The following is a 20,503-nucleotide window of genomic DNA, read 5'->3' as shown; positions in this document are numbered from 1 at the left end:
TGGACATTAGGAAAAAGTTCCTAACTGTCAGGGTGGTTAAATGCTGGAATAAATTGCCTAGGGAGGTTGTGGAATCTCCATCTCTGGAGATATTTAAGAGTAGGTTAGATAAATGTCTATCAGGGATGGTCTAGACAATATTTGGTCCTGCCATGCGGGCAGGGGACTGGACTCGATGACCTCTCGAGGTCCCTTCCAGTCCAAGAATCTATGAATCTATGAATGTTTTCCCCACTTAGGCCTTTGTCCCTTAGAATCACTGGGGACATTGGGGTTTGTGTCTCTTTTGTTTTCCCTTTTCCCTTCTTCTCTCCCTCCACAGGCGAGGAGGGGGCTGCTCTCCAGCCCTCATTGTGGGAGGCCCTCACAAAACCATGGGACAGGAAGTGTGCTCTGACAGTAATCCCCACTGGTGAGCTGGGCCATCCTTTGGGCCATGTGGTGAGATCCCTCAGCCTCCCGCCCCGCAGAGTCTCAATGCTGATTGGTTGAGCTGGGGGCTAAAAGCTGGACTCTTTCTACTCCATCAGTTTACCTAACAGCTTAGAAAGTTAAACAGGCTGTAGGTCTCGTCCTGCAGCAACAGAACGGGCCTGTCCCAAGAGCCCCTCCTTGCCACTGAGTCCTGATGGCCTTTGATCAGGGCCAGGTGCCTGACAGACAATCACCTGCCCTACATGGGCTCTTTGCTTTTAAATGAGCTTCCCATATGTAGCCTGGGACCAGACTCCACTTAAAGGGACCAGCAACCCCATGACACCTCTGCACTGACATTCGTTCGTCTACATGGAGCTATTTATCGAGGTTTCTCAGTTGGTGCCCATCACCACAGTATTGAGGGCCAAGGATTTGAGTGTCATTTGTCCTGTGGGGAGGCAATCTCTGTTCCTCCGTAACAAGGTACTGACTTTTTTGTTCTAATTCAATATAAAGGTGCACAAGTGATAGTGAGCAGGGGCTTGTTTACACTAGAAAGTTGTAGTACTTGAGCTCTACTAGTATAGTTGAAGCAGTACAACCCCCCTAGTATGGGGACAGTCCTATCAGTATAACGGTGCTTTATACCAGTACAGTGAGGGGAATAAGCTATATTGGTGTAAGACACTTGTATGAGGATAGAACTGTGTGCACAGTAGAAGTTGTGCTGGGACAACTATTAAGGGAGATGTAAATAAATGCATCCCTACCCAAAATAGTTGTAGAACTACCAAGAACTGTGTGCAGACCAGGCCTTTAAACGTTAGGAAACACCAGAATGAAGGTTGCTTATACGACCTTAGCACGGTGTCGTTGTGCGTATGTCTTATGATACAGACTCACAGGTGTGGCCTTGGGGTCAGTTCCCTTCCCCTCTCTGCATCAGTTTCCTCCAAACTACCAGGGGAAGTGGTGGTTTCTCCATCTCTTGATGTCTTCCAATGAAGACTAGATGCCTTTCTGGAGTGTGCTTTAGTCTAAAACTAGCCACTGTGCTATACAAGAGGTCTGTGATATCTCGCCCCTGTGCTATACAAGATGCTATACAAGAGGCGGGGAGGGGAGGGGTCAGATTATATGATCTAATGGTCTCTTCTGGCCTTAAAGTCTAGAAATCTCTGAAAACTGGAGTGTGCACATTGAGCAGACTCTGATGTTTTCATGAGTAGCCTGATTGATCCCCAGAGCAAAGAGTGTGTGTGTGTGTGTGTGTGTGTGTGCGTGGGGGCGATACAGGGGGAGCAGCTGAAACATGGAAAGGGGCTGGCCAGGAGCAGGACATTAGCGCCACAGGGCAGGGGTGGGTGTGGCAGTGACATCACAAGGGCCTTTTGCAGCACCTCGGCTGATTGGTGAAAAGAGGTTGGGAGGCGGTGACCTCACAGAGAGTCCATGGCAACGGGCAGGCAGGACAGGCTGCAGGGCAGGGGCAATCTCAGAGACCCCCCTTGGTTTGCTGCAGCCAGTCTCCTTCCCGAGGTCTCCCCTTGAGGCCTGAGGGAGAATTCAGGTTCAGGTACGTGAGCGCGAGGAGGAGCCTCTTCGGAGTTTCCCCCTTTCCCACTACTGATTTAGCTGGAAAACAGCCGTCCCTGTTGAGAAGGTCAGAGCCTCCGAGCGGTTTGGAACCTGTTCAGCCTGAGCCATCTGGTGCCGGCCAAATTCTAGGCACGGAAAACACTAGGTTAAGGTGTGAGAATTTTCCCCCCACTTAGACCTTTGTCCCTTAGAGTCACTGGGGACATTGGGGTTTGTGTCTCTTTTGTTTTCCCTTTTCCCTTCTTCTCTCCCTCCACAGGCGAGGAGGGGGCTGCTGTCCAGCCCTCATTGTGGGAGGCCCTCACAAAGCCATGGGACAGGAAGAGTGCTCTGACAGTGATCCCCACTGGCCAGATGGCTGTATTTACCTGTGAGTCTTCCTGTATATGTATGTGCTGGCAAGTGAGTAATGAAGTCTTGCAGTGACATGTGATCATGTCACCTGAAGTGGAATCCATCTTTAACCTGGTGCTTTTCCAGTGAGGGGGGTGGAAACCTAGAGGGACAAAGGGTTCCCACCTTATGCAAAAGATATATAAAGGGGTGGAAGAGAACAAGGGGAGAGAGAAGCCATCATGAAGAATCCCCTAGCTATCACCTGAGCTGCAACAAGAGCTGTACCAGGGGAAAGAATTGTGCCCAGGCCTGGAAGGTGTCCAGTCTGAGAAAAACTTACTGAAACATCTCTGAGGGTGAGATTATCTGTATTTAGTTTGATTAGACATAGATTTGCGCATTTTATTTTATTTTGCTTGGTGACTTACTTTGTTCTGTCTGTTACTACTTTGAACCACTTAAATCCTACTGTCTGTATGTATTTAATAAAATCACTTTTTATTTAGTAATTTACTCAGAGTATGTATTAATACCTGAGGGAGCAAACAACTGTGCATATCTCTCTATCAGTGTTATAGAGGGCGAACAATTTATGAGTTTGCCCTGCATAAGCTTTATGCAGGGTAAAATGGATTTATCTGGGTTTAGACCCCATTGGGAGTTGGGCATCTGAGTGCTAAAGACAAGCACACTACTGTGAGCTGTTTTCAGGTAAACCTGCAGCTTTGGGGCAAGTGATTCAGACTCTGGATCTGCGTTAGAGCCAGACAGGAGTGGCTGGCTCAGCAAGACAGGGTGCTGGAGTCCTGAGCTGGCAGGGAAAACAGAAGCAGGGGTAGTCTTTGCACATCGGGTGACAGCTCCCAAGGGGGTTTCTGTGATCCATACCGTCACAGTTTGCTCTGTTCATCCCGCGATTCAGCCCGCCACCTCTCCTCTCGTTCATATTGTGCTTTTCTCATGTCTGACATTGACTGCCTCCACGCATTCTGCTGTGCTCTATCAGCGTGGGAGGACATCTGGAGCTCCGTGAACATATCGTCCCGCATCCTCCGTTTTCTCTGTCTAATGTTCACTTGCCTCTGTGAAAGAGAAACATTTGCAGCTGGAGGAGGAGAAGGGAGAGGTGGTTAAAAAAGACACATTTTAGAGAACAATGGGTACACTCTTTCGTTACAAGGTCGCATTTTTCCTCTTATAGTGAGGGCCTGCCGGTTTGGTATGAGAGATCACTCACGCAGTGCCAGGCAACAGATTTCGGCTTGCAGGCAGCCATGGTAAGCCACAGTCTTTTGGCTTTTTTAACCTTCTTAACATGTGGGAATGGTTTCAAACAGCAGCGCCCTCATTTCCCATATCAAGGATGAATTGGGTTGGCCATTTAAAATGGGTTTTCAATGTAAAAGGAGGGGCTGCAGTTTCCGGGTTAAAATGCAGCACAAACCCAAGTAAACCCCCTCCCCCCGCCACACCCAATTCTCTGGGATGATCACTTCACCCCTCCCCCCACTGCGTGGCTAACAGCAGGGAACATTTCTGTTCAGAAGAGCAGGAACGGGCACCTCTGAATGTCCCCTTAATAAAATCACCCCATTTCAACCAGGTGACCGTGAATGATATCACTCTCCTGAGGATAACAAAGAGTGATAAGGAATGGATGTTGTCTGAATGCCAGGAAACACCGGGACCATACGCTGCCATGCTTTGTTATGCAATGATTCCAGACTACGTGCTACTGGCCTGGCGTGGTAAAGTGTCCTACCATGGCGGACGGGATAAGGCAGCCCTCCCCAGAAACCTTTTGCAAAGGCTTTGGGAGTACATGAAGGAGAGCTTTCTGGAGATGTCCCTGGAGGATTTCCGCTCCATCCCCATACACGTTAACAGACTTTTCCAGTAGCTGTACTGGCCGCGATTGCCAGGGCAAATTAATCATTAATCATTAAACACGCTTGCTTTTAAACCATGTGTAATATTTACAAAGGTACACTCACCAGAGGTCCCTTGTGCGCCCTCAGGGTCTTGGGTGAGTTCGGGGGTTACTGGTTCCAGGTCCAGGGTGACAAACATATCCTGGCTGTTGGGGAAACCGGTTTCTCCGCTTCCTTGCTGCTGTGAGCTACCTACAGTACCTCCATCCTCATCTTCCTCGTTCCCCGAACCCTCTTCCCTGTGTGTTTCTCCAGTGAGGGAGTCATAGCACCCGGTTGGGGTAGTGGTGGCTGCACCCCCTAGAATGGCATGCAGCTCCGCGTAGAAGCGGCAAGTTTGCGGCTCTGCCCCGGACCTTCCGTTTGCTTCTCTGGCTTTGTGGTAGGCTTGCCGTAGCTCTTTAATTTTCACGCGGCACTGCTGTGTGTCCCTGTTATGGCCTCTGTCCTTCATGGCCTGGAGACCTTTTCTAATACTTAGCCATTTCTTTTACTGCTACGGAGTTCAGCTAGCACTGATTCATCATCTCCCCATATGGCGAGCAGATCCCGTACCTCCCGTTCGGTCCATGACGGAGCTCTTTTGCGATCCTGGGACTCCATCACGGTTACCTGTGCTGATGAGCTCTGCGTGGTTACCTGTGCTCTCCACGCTGGGCAAACAGGAAATGAAATTCAAATGTTCGCGGGTCTTTTCCTGTCTACCTGGTCAGTGCATCTAAGTTAAGAGTGCTGTCCAGAGCGGTCACAATGAAGCACTGTGGGATAGCTCCCGGAGGCCAATACCGTCGAATTCCGTCCACACTACCCCAATTCCGACCCGCAAAGGCCGATTTTATCGCCAATCCCCTCATCGAAGGTGGTGTAAAGAAACCGGTTTAAAGGGCCCTTTAAGTCGAAAGACAGGGCTTCGTCGTGTGAACGTGTCCAGGCTTAATTCGATTTAACGCTGCTAAAGTCGACCTAAACTCGTAGTGTAGTATCTGACGGCCAAGTATCTGAGTGTCATTTGTCCTGTGGGGAGGCAATCTCTGTTCCCCCGTAAAAAGAGACTGACTTTTTTGTTCTAATTCAATATAAAGGTGCACTAGTGATAGTGAGCAGGGGCTTGTTTACACTAGAAAGTTGTAGTGCTTGAGCTCTACTAGTATAGTTGAAGCAGTACAACCCCGCTAGTATGGGGACAGTCCTATCAGTATAACGGTGCTTTAGACCAGTACAGTGAGGGGAATAAGCTATATTGGTGTAAGACACTTGTATGAGGACATAACTATGTGCACAGTAGAAGTTGTGCTGGGACAACTATTAAGGGAGATGTAAATAAATGCATCCCTACCCAAAATAGTTCTAGAACTACCTAGAACTGTGTGCAGACCAGGCCTTTAAACGTTAGGAAACACCAGAATGAAGGTTGCTTGTACGACCTTAGCACGGTGTGGTTGTGCGTATATCTTATGATACAGACTCACAGGTGTGGCCTTAGGGTCAGTTCCCTTCCCCTCTCTGCATCAGTTTCCTCCAAACTACCAGGGGAAGTGGTGGTTTCTCCATCTCTTGCTGTCTTCCAATGAAGACTAGATGCCTTTCTGGGTGTGCTTTGGTCCAAAACTAGCCACTGTGCTATACAAGAGGTCTGTGATATCTAGCCACTGTGTTATACAAGAGGTCTGTGATATCTAGCCACTGTGCTATACAAGATGCTATACAAGAGGCGGGGGAAGGGAGGGGTCAGATTATATGATCTAATGGTCTCTTCTGGCCTTAAAGTCTAGAAATCTCTGAAAACCGGAGTGTGGCACATTGAGCAGCCTCTGATGTTTTCATGAGTAGCCTGATTGATCCCCAGAGCTAACAGTGAGTGTGTTTGTGTGTGTGTGTGGGTGGGGGGGGGGGCGATACAGGGGGAGCAGCTCAAACATGGAAAGGGGCTGGCCAGAGGCAGGACATTAGCCCCACAGGGCAGGGGTGGGTGTGGCAGTGACATCACAAGGGCCTTTTGCAGCACCTCGGCTGATTGGTGAAGAGAGGTTGGGAGGCGGTGACCTCACAGAGAGTCCACGGCAGCGGGCAGGCAGGACAGGCTGCAGGGCAGGGGCAATCTCAGAGACTCCCCTTGGTTTGCTGCAGCCAGTCTCCTTCCTGAGGTCTCCCCTTGAGGCCTGAGGGAGAATTCAGGTTCAGGTACGTGAGCGCGAGGAGGAGCCTCTTCGGAGTTTCCCCCTTTCCCACTACTGATTTAGCTGGAAAACAGCCGTCCCTGTTGAGAAGGTCAGAGCCTCAGAGCGGTTTGGACCCTGTTCAGCCTGAGCCATCTGGTGCCAGCCAAATTCTAGGCATGGAAAACACTAGGTTAAGGTGGGAGAATTTTCCCCCCACTTAGGCCTTTGTCCCTTAGAGTCACTGGGGACATTGGGGTTTGTGTCTCTTTTGTTTTCCCTTTTCCCTTCTTCTCTCCCTCCACAGGCGAGGAGGGGGCTGCTCTCCAGCCCTCATTGTGGGAGGCCCTCACAAAGCCATGGGACAGGAAGAGTGCTCTGACAGTGATCCCCATTGGTGAGCTGGGCTATCCTTTGGGCCATGTGGTGAGACCCCTCAGCCTCCCGCCCCACAGAGTCTCAATGCTGATTGGCTGAGCTGGGGGCTAAAGCTGGACCCTTTCTACTCCATCAGTTTACCTGACAGCTTAGAGAGTTAAACAGGCTGTAGGTCTCGTCCTGCAGCAACAGAACGGGCCTGTCTGAAGAGCCCCTCCTTGCCACTGAGTCCTGATGGCCTTTGATCAGGGCCAGATGCCTGACAGACAATGATCTGCCCTACGTGGGCTCTTTGCTTTTTAATTAGCTTCCCATACGTAGCCTGGGCCCAGACTCCACTTAAAGGGACCAGCAACCCCATGACACCTCTGCACTGACATTCGTTCGTCTACATGGAGCTATTTATCGAGGTTTCTCAGTTGGTGGCCATCACCACAGTATCTGAGGGCCAAGTGTCTGAGTGTCATTTGTCCTGTGGGGAGGCAATGTCTGTTCCCCCGTAACAAGAGACTGACTTTTTTGTTCTAATTCAATAGAAAGGTGCACGAGTGATAGTGAGAAGGGCCTTGTTTACACTAGAAAGTTGTAGTGCTTGAGCTCTACTAGTATAGTTCAAGCCGTACAACCCCCCTAGCATGGGGACAGTCCTATCAGTATAACGGTGCTTTATACCAGTACAGTGAGGGGAATAAGCTATATTGGTGTAAGACACTTGTATGAGGATATAACTGTGTGCACAGTAGAAGTTGTGCTGGGACAACTATTAAGGGAGATGTAAATAAATTCATCCCTACTGTTGCCTGCCCAGAACTGGGCCCCGAGATGGCAAACAGGGGTTCGTTGCCCGGTGTGCTTGGCACCAATAAAGACACCGAGGGGAGAAAGCAAGCCAAGTTTATTTCAGAGCTCTGAAATGGCATTAGGAGACCAGCATGTCTCAAATCCAGTGCAACAAATACAAATAAAATATCCCCTTTTATATTCCAAGCAGTTTCTGTGTAAGCCTTTGTTCTGTTACTCCCTCTTACCCCTCCCACCCCTCCCTTCTCTAGCAGTTACAATTAGAAAAGTTCCCATTCGTCTGCTTATCTCTTGGCCTTGCAAGGCCTGTTTACAGCAGCTGCCTGCTAGAAAAGCTGACCCTTCCATTTCTGCTTCAGCATGTCAGCAGTTAGCACAGAAGTAGGTGAGAGTTCACAAGATGGAGTCACTGTGGCTCACAGACCCAGAGCAGAAGAGCTTCATCGGCACTTTTGGCCTTCCAGTCCCCCGAGTTACCTGGTAGCTATGCCTAGTGACACCAACAATCCCTCCTTTGAGAACACTCAACAAACCTTTGTTAGAGTTTTCTCATACTCTAAAACCAAAATGCAATTAAGCTCCATGCATTCAGGATTATCAATGAGAGAATATAAAGGGACCTCTGGGAAGGGGGAGGTACAAATCTTACATATGAGCACTTTACAGCAAATGAGCAAAAGAAAAGGACAAAACATACCACCACACCTGTGAGCAAGGTGCGAACAATGCTTCCCCCTAGTCCCCTTAGACCAGATAACCAACCCCAAAGGAAATCCAAAATAGTGTGTTCCCCGTCCTGGGCCTTCCACTGATTCAAGGCCTGTTTGGCTGACAAGATATGCTTGTTAATATCCTGTGAAAACTCTGGGACATAGGTACAACATTCTTCTCCAATAAGGGCACATACCCCGCCTCATAAAGCTAACACATAATCTAGGGCCTGGCGGTTCTGCAAAGCCAGCAGTCGAAGCTGGTACAGCTCAGAACTTATGCGTTTCTCTATGGCCAGGGTATCATTGGCAAACTGAGTGAGAAATTTAGACAGTCTTCTGTAGAGTTGGGTTAGCCGTCCCACCCCATAGGTAGGGAGGGATATCATCCCAAACCTGTCTCCTTCTCCAATGGGTTCAATGGTAGCTCTCAGGGACCGATAGTACCTAGGGCGACCTGAGGGAGCCTTGGTGAGAACACGGATGGGAGGAGCGAGATAGCCTTTGTAACAGTTACCATGCCAACCATGAGGGAGCCATTTATAGGCACTATTACCACAAACCCAGAATGCTTCACCATAACTAGCCTTTCCATTGTTGTCTTGTAGGTCCCGTAGGGTGGCTTGTGTGAAAGAGCAAAGAATGCAGCGCCGGTTTGCCAACCGGTGGCATTTAGTAAAGGAACAGTGAGACTTATACCAGGACCAATATAAAATCTACACTTACTAATGCCTGCAAACCAGGTATAGATAAAACCAATGCTCAGGGTTCTCTCGGGGAGTATGCGCTGTGGCTGTTCTGAGAGATCACGAGGCATTTCCAGTGACCCTTACTGTCTTTTCAATAACAGCTTAAGTCCCAAATCGTCGTTAGCAGTCTTCTCAGCAGGCTGGACAGTCCACTGTTCAGGAACGGGTACTGCTTTCAGTCGAGAGTGATGAATCCAGTTCTTGTGTCCTTCGACTTTTGCCGCTGTGTGGGAAACAAGCAGGACAATGTGGGGTCCCTTCCACTTCTCTTGGAGAGGCTTGTCCTTCCAGATCCGCATGAGAACGGAGTCACCAGGCTGGAAGGAGTGGACCAGGGGTATCCAGCAGAAGAGGCTGTGAATCTTTGATGTATCTGTGAAGAAAAGAAAGAACAGCAGACAGAGAGCACATGTACTGAGACAAGAAACCATACCCCATCTCCCACTCCCCTGCCAGAACCGGTGTACCATTCAAAGGCCATGCCCTTCCAAACATAATCTCGAAGGGACTAAGCCCTAACCTACCCTTGGGGAGAGAGTAACACAAGGGGCAAAGCATCAGGCCACTTAAGAGAGGCCTCCTGACAGACCTTTGAGAGGTGTCGCTTGAGTGTCTGATTTGTGCGTTCCACTACTCCACTGGCTTGTGGTCGTCATGGTGTGTGGAGATTCCAGGGAATTTGCAGAGCACTTGATATCTTTTGAACCACTTGAGATGTGAAGTGTGTTCCATTGTCAGATTCCATCCACAGGGGGAGGCCGAAGCGAGGAATGATCTCCTTCACAAACTTAAGAGCCACTGTCTTGGCAGTGTTGTTACGACATGGGAAGGCCTCAGGCATCCACTGAATCCATCCACCAAGACGAGGAGGTACCTGTACCCTTGGGTCCTGGGAAACTCAGTAAAGTCTATTAGCCACACCAATCCTGGGCCTGGGGTAGGTTCCAGGGTGGCTGGTGGCACTGCTACTCCTGGTCGAGGGTTATTCTTTTGGCAGATTAAACATTCAGCCTGTACCTGTGTTGCTAGGGGTTTAAGTCCAGAGGTTAGAAAATATTTATTCATAATCTGGGTAAGAGCCTCTCTGCCTGCGTGTGTGGTTTGATGCAGTTTCTGCAACACTGGTCGAATCAAGCCCTTGGGCAGGAGGATTCTTCCCTCTGTGGAATAAAGCCATCCCTCCTTTCCTGGAGACTGAGACTGTCAGCCAGGTTTCTGTCATCATGGGAGTACTGAGGGGCTGCAAGCTCACCCACTGATGGGATAAGGGCATGCATTTGGGCATTCTCCTCAGTTGGTGATTTCAGGGTAGCAGCACGCTTGGCTTCCCTGTCTGCTCTGGCATTGCCCTTGGTACATTTTGATCTTCCCTTTGATGGGCTTTGGAATGTACCACTGCTACTGCTGAGGGGAGGTGTACCACTTCTAACAGCCGGAGAATTTGAGACCCATGGTTAACCGGAGAGCCTTGGGCTGTTCGCATTCCCCTTTGCTTCCACAGACCAGCATGAGCATGCAATACCCCAAAAGCATACTTTGAGTCAGTAAAGATATTAACCCGTTTGTCTTTTGCCAGCTCGAGTGCACGAGTCAGGGCCACTAGTTCAGCAAGTTGGGCAGATGTCCCAGCCGGTAAACTCTCAGCTTCCACGGTATCATGAAGTGTCACAATAGCATAACTCGCCCTCCTTTGCCCATCCACCACAGTACTACTGCCATCCGTATACCATTCCAAATCAGCATTTGGGAGTGGCTGATCCTTCAAATCTGGGTGGCTAGAGTAGTGGGCATCTATGATTTCCAGACAGTCATGTTCCTGCTTTTCTGTCTCTGGTAACAGGGTAGCTGGATTAAGGGAGGGACAGGTTTGCAGGGTGACTTCAGGATTCTCTAACAGCTTCGCTTGGTACCGAGCAACCCGAGCCTGTGTGAGCCAAAGACCACCCTTAGTGTCCAGCAAGGCTTGAACCATATGGGGTATATACACTTGCACAGTTCCTCCCAGTGTCAGTTTTTCAGCTTCCCCAAGCACTAGGGCAGTGACTGCGACCGCCCTCAAACAGGCTGGCCATCCCTTTGAAACTTGATCCAGTTGCTTAGAGAGGTATGCCACAGGACGTTTCCAGGCACCTAGTAACTGAAATGCCCTGTCCGCTTCTGGGGACCAGTGAAAGGGGTCATGATCCGCTCCCTTAACACATGCATACAGAGGTTTAGCCCACAGTCCACTACCCTGTATCCTCGGAGTCCAACAAAGTTCAGGAGACTCACAGTAGCTCTAAGACAGGGGGTTAGACCCACAGCAGCAATTAGCAAATCATTTATATATTGCAGAAGGAGGGCTTTGTCTTCATTATCCCACTCCTCCAAGTCTCTGGCCAGAGCCTGTCCAAACAGAGTGCGGAAATTTTAAATCCTTGGGCCAATACTGTCCAGCAAAGCTGCTTCTTAACCCTTCTGTTGTCCTCATTATGCCTTGCAGTATTTTGCAGATCTCACAGTTGCTTGGGCACATTCAGGCCCCCCTTTCTCTTGGTTGTCAGCCAAGTCTTGGCTGTGAACAATGGCCTTGGATAGGGCCAGCATGACTGAGCTGTTAGCTATATTTTCCTCTCAGTTAACTCATTCTGTGCTCTTTCCTTCTCCCTTTCTCGGCTTCTTCTAACTTACAAAGGAACCTTCCACTCTTCACTCATACACCTTTTCTCCAACCATTAACACATACACATTACCATTATACATCCTTCCAGTAACATAACTTCTGTACAGAGCTTTGAAGCAACAAACCAGGACAAGCACACTCACTTCTGAGGATTCCACTTGGTACAACCTCTGGTATCCAATAGCTTTCCCTTTCAAACTTGAAATGCCTTCTCCATCTTCCTTCTTAGCCTTGGCTATAACCTGATTCCGCTCCACTTCCGACAACAAGGTTCTCATAAGTATATTGCAATCATCCCAATCAGGCTTATGGCTAGCCAGACACCCTTCAAAGATTGAAATAAACCTGCTTGGCTTCATCGAGAACTCCCCTGCCTCTGCCTTGAAAGCAGCTGGATGTACAGGGTTAAAAGGCACATGAGAATACACTGACACAATCTGGGCTGCACAATCCTGTGTTCCTGGACGGGTTACCACACTCTCAGTAATCAACGGATACAATCCCACCGAGGGGGTACTCTCTGGAGCCTGTGGGGGTGGAGGAGCGGAAGGGGACACCGATTCTGCCATTACAACAGTGGGAGAGTTCTGGGGTTTAGCAGCCTTTACTACCGAGTCTGTCGGTGTCAAATGGCACTTATGCAAAATATCAGTCCTATTTCTTAACACCATAAACGTATACGCATAGAGATGTTCACTCCATTTACCTGTCCTCTGACTAAACAAAAGCAACCGAAGGATCATGTTGTAATTGAGTGATCCTTCCGGTGGCCACCTTTCTTGGCACTCTAGCTGATACTGAGGCCAATCAACTCTACAGAACCTTTTCAATTTACTTTTAATGAACTGGTGAGATCCAGACACTTCCCAGTTCCCCCGAATGCATTCTAAGGGTGTACACTGTCCCCTGCCGGCTGTACTCTGTCCCTGTCCCATAGGGAGACTCTGGGCATCCCCAGGTCAAAACAGGCAGACAGTGGGCGTCCCAAGGTCATAACAGATAAGTCCCCACTGGACTGTTCCTACCTTATCCAAGGGTCTGGTTCTGCAGCGTCGCCCTATCCACGGGACCGGTTCCCCACCATCACCCGCAGCTGCTTCTCCACTGTCTGAGTGCGTTGCACCGTTGTGCCCTCCGGGGTAGAGCAAACCACGTCTCCGCCGAGGCCCCCGATGAAGTCACCGGTGCGCGCTGGGCGTCGGTCGTCGCTGTAATCTGTCGGCCGCCAGGAGGGATCCGCGCAAGGCTAAATTTCAGCCTCGAGCCCCACGTTGGGCGCCAAAACTGTTGCCTGCCCAGAACTGGGCCCCGAGATGGCAAACAGGGGTTCGTTGCCCGGTGTGCTTGGCACCAATAAAGACACCGAGGGGAGAAAGCAAGCCAAGTTTATTTCAGAGCTCTGAAATGGCACTAGGAGACCAGCATGTCTCAAATCAAGTGCAACAAATACAAATAAATTTTTCCCTTTTATATTCCAAGCAGTTTCTGTGTAAGCCTTTGTTCTGTTCCTCCCTCTTACCCCTCCCACCCCTCCCTTCTCTAGCAGTTACAATTAGAAAAGTTCCCATTCGTCTGCTTATCTCTTGGCCTTGCAAGGCCAGTTTACAGCAGGTGCCTGCTAGAAAAGCTGACCCTTCCATTTCCGCTTCAGCATGTCAGCAGTTAGCACAGAAGTAGGTGAGAGTTCACAAGATGGAGTCACTGTGGCTCACAGACCCAGAGCAGAAGAGCTTCATCGGCACTTTTGGCCTTCCACTCCCCCGAGTTACCTGGTAGCTATGCCTAGTGACACCAACACTACCCAAAATAGTTCTAGAACTACCAAGAACTGTGTGCAGACCAGGCCTTTAAACGTTAGGAAACAGCAGAATGAAGGTTGCTTGTATGACCTTAGCACGGTGTTGTTGTGTGTATGTCTTATGATACAGACTCACAGGTGTGGCCTTGGGGTCAGTTCCCTTCCCCTCTCTGCATCAGTTTCCTCCAAACTACCAGGGGAAGTGGTGGTTTCTCCATCTCTTGATGTCTTCCAATGAAGACTAGATGCCTTTCTGGAGTGTGCTTTGGTCCAAAACTAGCCACTGTGCTATACAAGAGGTCTGTGATATCTAGCCACTGTGCTATACAAGATGCTATACAAGAGGCGGGCGGAGGAAGGGGTCAGATTATATGATCTAATGGTCTCTTCTGGCCTTAAAGTCTACAAATGTCTGAAAACCGGAGTGTGGCACATTGAGCAGCCTCTGATGTTTTCATGAGTAGCCTGATTGATCCCCAGAGCTAACAGTGAGTGTGTGTGTGTGTGTGGGGGCGATACAGGGGGAACAGCTGAAACATGGAAAGGGGCTGGCCAGGAGCAGGACATTAGCCCCACAGGGCAGGGGTGGGTGTGGCAGTGACATCACAAGGGCCTTTTGCAGCACCTCGGCTGATTGGTGAAAAGAGGTTGGGAGGCGGTGACCTCACAGAGAGTCCATGGCAACGGGCAGGCAGGACAGGCTGCAGGGCAGGGGCAATCTCAGAGACCCCCCTTGGTTTGCTGCAGCCAGTCTCCTTCCCGAGGTCTCCCCTTGAGGCCTGAGGGAGAATTCAGGTTCAGGTACGTGAGCGCGAGGAGGAGCCTCTTCGGAGTTTCCCCCTTTCCCGCTACTGATTTAGCTGGAAAACAGCCGTCCCTGTGGAGAAGGTCAGAGCCTCAGAGCGGTTTGGACCCTGTTCAGCCTGAGCCATCTGGTGCCGGCCAAATTCTAGGCATGGAAAACACTAGGTTAAGGTGGGAGAATTTTCCCCCCACTTAGGCCTTTGTCCCTTAGAGTCACTGGGGACATTGGGGTTTGTGTCTCTTGTTTTCCCTTTTCCCTTCTTCTCTCCCTCCACAGGCGAGGAGGGGGCTGCTCTCCAGCCCTCATTGTGGGAGGCCCTCACAAAGCCATGGGACAGGAAGAGTGCTCTGACAGAGATCCCCACTGGTGAGCTGGGCCATCCTTTGGGCCATGTGGTGAGACCCCTCAGCTTCCCACCCCGCAGAGTCTCAATGCTGATTGGTTGAGCTGGGGGCTAAAGCTGGACTCTTTCTACTCCATCAGTTTACCTGACAGCTTAGAGAGTTAAACAGGCTGTAGGTCTCCTCCTGCAGCAACAGAACGGGCCTGTCCCAAGAGCCCTCCGCAAAAGAATAAATGAACACAAATCGGACATCAGGAATGGTAACATACATAAGCCAGTAAGTGAACACTTCAGTCTCCCTGGTCATTCTATTACAGATTTAAAAGTCACTATCATTGAATAAAAAAACTTCAGAAACAGATTTAAAAGAGAAACAGCAGAACTAAAATTCATTTGCAAATTCAACACCATTAATCTGGGCTTGAATAGGGACTGGGAGTGGCTGGCTCATTACAGAAGCAGCTTTTCCTCTCCTGGAATTGACACCTCCTCATCTATTATTGGGAGTGGACTACATCCACCCTGATTGAATTGGCCCTGTCAACACTGGTTCTCCACTTGCGAAGTAACTCCCTGCTCTCCGTGTGTTAGTATATAATGCCTGCATCTGTAACTTTCACTCTATGCATCCGAAGAAGTGAGGTTTTTACTCACGAAAGCTTATGCCCAAATAAATCTGTTAGTCTTTAAGGTGCCACCAGACTCCTTGTTGTTTTGACATTGGTTCGTCTACATGGAGCTATTTATCTAGGTTTCTCAGTTGGTGCCTGTCACGGACTCACAGATCGTGTCCACTCTTGGCCCCGTGCGGTCCGTGGGGGGTGCCCCTTTTAGTGAGACAGCCCTTCTCGGGGGTCCACTCTCTCTCGGGGTCAGCCCCTTCCACCTCCTGGATCCTCAGCAGCCCACCTCAGCAGCTTGGCATTGGTGCAGCCACGTCAGGATGAATGGTCGGTGCACACGGTGAAGCGCCGCCCAAATAGATATGGCTGCAGTTTTTTAAGGGCCCATCCCATGGCCCGGCATTTCTTCTCTATGGCCGCATAGTGCTGCTCCCGGGGCAGCAGCTTCTTGCTCAGGTACACAATGGGGTGTCTCTCCCCCTTAGTATCAGTTTGCATCAGCACCGCCCCCAGCCCTGTGTTCGAGGCGTCGGTGAACACCCGGAAGGGTTTGTTAAAATCCGGGTTTACCAGCACCGGGCCCTGGATAAGTGTCCCCTTCAGCGCACAGAGAGCCCTCTGGCACTGCTCGATCCAGACCACCTTGTCCGGCTTTCCCTGAGTCCTATTGGTGTGGTGAAGGCGGACTTCGCCCCGGCTTCCGGGTCCACAGGCACCTGCCAGTAGCCTTTGGTAAGATCCATGGTAGTGAGGTACCGGGTGCCCCCCAACTTGTCTAAGATTTCATCAGTCCTGGGCATGGGGTAGGCATCGGACATGGTAATGGCATTGAGCTTCCGATAGTCCACACAGAACCGGATCGACCCGTCCTTCTTGGGGACCAGCACCACGGGTGAGGCCCAGGGACTGGCGGACGGCTGGATCACCCCTAAAGCCAGCATGTCCCCGACCTCTCTCTCCAGCTCCTGGGCTGTTTTCCCAGTGACCCTGAATGGGGAACACCTGATGGGAGGATTGGTTCCCGTCTCCACCCGGTGGACAGCCAGGTTAGTGAGCCCAGGCCGGCTGGAGAACAGCTGCCGGTATGAATGCAGCACGGCTCCGATCTCTGACTGCTGGGCAAAGGTTAGCTGGTTTGAGAGGGGAATTGATTCTAGCGAGGGGTTAGCCCCACCTTCAGGGAGGAGTCTCACCAGGGGGTCCTCTCCTTTCTCCTCCCACTGCCCACACACAGCCAGCACCAACTTCTCCCTGTCCCAGTACGGCTTCATCATATTGACATGATACACCCGGTGGCTGTGAGCCCGGTTGGACAGTTCCACCACATAGTTCACCTCGTTTACCTGTCTGATGACCGTGAAGGGGCCGTCCCAGGCCGCTTGCAGCTTGTTCTTCCTCATGGGGATGAGGAGCATCACCTGATCCCCAGTAGCATATGAGCGGGCACGGGCTGAGCGGTCGTACCAGACCTTCTGCTTCCTCTGGGCCCTTGCTAGGTTCCCCCTAGCCAAGCCCATGAGATCCACGAGCTTTTCCCGGAAAGTCAGTACATACTCTACCACTGATTCCCCACTGGGAGAGGCCTTTCCCTCCCACTTGGCCCTCATCAAGTCCAGGGGACCCCTCACCCTCCTTCTGTACAGCAACTCGAACGGGGAGAACCCTGTGGATTCCTGGGGCACTTCCCTATATGCGAACAGCAGGTGGGGTAAATACTTGTCCCAATCCTGCGGGTGCTGGTCCATAAAGGTTTTCAGCATCCTCTTTAGGGTCCCATTGAACCTCTCCACTAGCCCGTTGGACTGAGGGTGGTAGGCTGAGGCCTAGGTGTGTCGGACCCCACACTTCTCCCACAAGCACTGGAGCAGGGTTGACGTGAAGTTAGACCCCTGGTCTGTAAAGACCTCCTTGGGGAACCCCACTCTGCTGAAGATGGTCAGCAGCGCGTCTGCCACGGTGTCTGCCTCGATAGAGGACAAGGCCACCGCCTCGGGGTAGCGCGTAGCAAAATCTACCACCACCAGGATGTATTTCTTCCCTGACCGGGTCACCCTGCTGAGGGGCCCCACTCTGTCCATGGCCACCTTCTGGAAAGGCTCCCCTATGATAGGCAAAGGTCTCAGCGGGGCTTTACACTTATCCTGGGCCTTTCCCACCCTCTGGCAGGAGTCACAGGTCCTGCAATACTGTCGGATAGCGTCAAAGACTCCGGGCCAGTAAAAGTTCTGCAGCAGCCTCTGCCTGGTGCGCTGGATGCCCTTATGCCCCGAAAGGGGGATATCGTGGGCCAAGAAAAACAGTTTGCAGCGGTACCTCTGGGGAACTACCAGCTGCCTCCCGACTTTCCAAGATTCAGTTCGCCCTGAACCAGTCCATTCCCGGTACAGGAATCCCATACTCCCACAGGAATTGCTCCCGGCAGTCCTCCCCCTGGGATCCTGCACTGTCGTGGCTAGCCAGGACCCTCAGTTTCTCCAGGGAGGGATCCACCTGCAGCTCCGTTTGGAATTCAGCTGCTGGGTCTGAGGCTACAGCCCTGGCTGGTGGTGCCTCAGTTTCCCTACCCTGGGACGGGGCTCCGGCCCAGCCCTGTCGAGCCCTACCCTTGGCGCTTCAGCCCCCCCCTCGGGAGGTCCCGCGCCCCTCGCTGGCTCTGGCTCCGGGTAAGGACCAGGGCGCTATGAGTGTACTCCGGCCAGTTCTCCAAGTCATTACCCATTAGCACCTCGGTAGGCAGGTGGTCATGCACCCCAACCTCTTTGGGTCCCTCCTTAGCCCCCCATTTCAGGTGTATCCTCGCTACAGGCACCTTGACGGGGGGCCCAAACACTCCCCTCAGGGTCAGGTAGGCATCGGGCACTAGCTGGTCTGGGTCCACCACCTCGGACCGCGCCAGCGTCACCTCTGCACCCGCGTCCCAGAACCCCTGGACACGTCTTCCCCCTACCTCAATGGGGATGATGTGGCGATTGTTCCCCGGGACCTGTCCCACGCTCACCCGGCGGATTGGGTACGTGTGCTCTGGACCTGGGGCCCCGCCTTCCCCTGCTGGACCTGCTGGTCCTCTCGACTGCAGCCCCTGGGCCCGGCGGTGCCCCCTCTCGGGGGGCTTCTACCCAGTTAACACCCCACGGGTTCTGCTTGGCTGCCATTTCCTTCATCTTCAGGCACTGTGCCACCTTGTGCCCCTTTTGGGCACAGTAATTACAGCTCATGTCCCTCAAGTCCCACGAGGGGGGTCTCCCCGCCCCGGCAGTCCCGGGCACCCCTGAGTTGGGCTTCCTGGAGTCCCACCTTTGAGAGGGCTCAGGGTGACTCCCCTTATGAGTCCCTGAGGTGGGTCTCCACCCTACCCCCGATCTACTGTCCACGAACTCATCTGCCAGTGCCCCTGCACGGCGCAGATCCTTGGGCTTCCGGTCCACTAGCCACATCTTAAGGTCCGGAGGGCAGATGTCATACAGCTGCTCCACCCCCACCAGGTTATACACATCCTCTGCGGTAGTGGCCCCTGCGCCCTTCCCCCACTTGCGGAGATATTCCCCCAGCAGGTTGGTGACCTCCTTGTAAGAGACACCTGAGGCCTTGTGCACACCCCGGAATTGTTTCCTGTATGCCTCGGGGGTCAGTTCAAACTTCAGCAGCAAAGCCTGTTTGAACAGGTCGTAGTCCCCCGTCTCAACACCATCCATTTGGCTGAACGCTTGTATGGCTTTGGGACCCAACCCGGGGGTCAGACAGCGAAGCCTGTCTGCGGGGTCAATCTGGTTCAGTTCACAAGCCTTCTCAAAGGCTGTGAAGTAGGCATCAATATCCGCTCCCCATCCTTGAACTGGGGCAGCAGTTTGGTGTCTAGATTCCCCACACCACTGGCATCTCGGGGCCCTTCCCCACTTACCCCACGGCAGGCCCTCTTGGCCCGCCTCTCGTCCATCTCCAACTCGTGCTTCCGCTGTTCTACACGGTCCGCTCGTTCTCTCTCTGTCCACCAGCCTCCGATCCTCTAGCTCCAGCTCCTTTGCTTTCAGCTGCAGCTCCAATCTCCGCAGCTCCTCTAGGGAGGGACCTGACTGGGGTCTCCGTGTACTGTCTGAGGAGTCAGGTCTGACCCACTCCCGGTCACTACACAAACTGCCCCCACGGCTACTCCCCGGCTCTCTGGGCATCCCGGGAGCCCCCCTGGGGTCTGGAGCCTGCGCCTCAGATGGGTCATTCTCTACAAGCTGAGCAATCAGCCGCTCCTTAGTGAGCCTCCCCACGCTCAGACCCCTCTCCCTGCAGAGATATGCCAGGTCGCTCTTACGGAGCTGGTTCTAGGCCATTTCCAGGCTGGTTCCGTTCAATACCCTCGTTCTATCGCTGGCAGCCACTCACTGCAAAGCGCCTGCGCCCGCAGCCAACGTCTACAGGGTGCATCCACGACCAATCCCACTTCTAACACCACGTTGTCACGGACTCACAGATCGTGCCCACCCTTGGCCCCATGCGGTCCGTGGGGGGGTGCCCCTTTTAGTGAGACAGCCCTTCTCGGGGGTCCACTCTTTCTCGGGGTCAGGCCCCTCCACCTCCTGGATCTGCACCTCTCTGAGCCTTAGCACGTCTGTCTCTGCCGTGGGCCCCCTCAGGGAGTCCACTCGCTCTGGACCCCCGGGGCCTCCAGCCCCGAAGGGGTTGATGCAACCCTGTTCTCTAGACCGGAGTGACTCTCAGCCAGCATGAAACAGGAGGGTTTATTGAGAGTTGAACACAGCACAGGAAACTCTCTGACTCTCAGGCCTGGCCTCCCTCAGCACAGCACATCCCAGTCTCTCTGCAACCAGGTGGGCTCTGCCTGCTTCCCCTCTCCAGCCCCGAGCCCCCCTGCTCGCAGCTGGGCATCTGAGATCCCCGGCCCCAGGCCCCGCCTCTGTCCATTGTCTTCTCTCCAGGTAAACAAGGTCGTAAACAGGGGCCTCCGCTCCTGCTTCTCTCCTCTGTCTGGAACTGGCTGGTTAGGTCACTGGGTCCTCACTCTGCAGCCCATTGTCCTCCCACTGGCCAGAACCGGCTGTGTCTCCTCAGCTGGGCCTCTGGGTCACCAGGTCGCCAGGTCACCGGTCGCTGGGGTATCCATCCTCCCGGCCATTGGCTGGGTCCCCACGTCCTCTCTCCGGTCCTCTGCTAAACACACTCCCTCTCCCCTCACCTCTGAACTA

At 52.2% G+C, this 20,503-nt stretch overlaps 1 protein-coding gene and 1 long non-coding RNA gene across 2 annotated transcripts in view; one reads left to right on the top strand and one right to left on the bottom strand.

Annotated features, from left to right (window-relative positions):
• Nucleotides 1–20,503, top strand: part of LOC128826602 (uncharacterized) — a 75,820-nt gene that overhangs the window by 14,203 nt on the left and 41,114 nt on the right. The window lies entirely within an intron of this gene.
• LOC128826603 (uncharacterized) lies at nt 7,696–13,530 on the bottom strand. Its single transcript, XR_008442861.1, has 2 exons — nt 12,765–13,530; nt 7,696–11,462 (listed from the first exon to the last, which is right to left on the bottom strand). It is a non-coding gene; the product is annotated as an uncharacterized LOC128826603 (long non-coding RNA).

The sequence above is a fragment of the Malaclemys terrapin genome, chromosome 20 (genome assembly GCF_027887155.1).
Source record: "Malaclemys terrapin pileata isolate rMalTer1 chromosome 20, rMalTer1.hap1, whole genome shotgun sequence".
NCBI classification, from domain to species: Eukaryota; Metazoa; Chordata; order Testudines; family Emydidae; genus Malaclemys; species Malaclemys terrapin.
The sequence above is the reverse complement of the archived record's forward strand: the minus strand, read 5'-3'. Positions and strand labels throughout refer to the sequence as shown.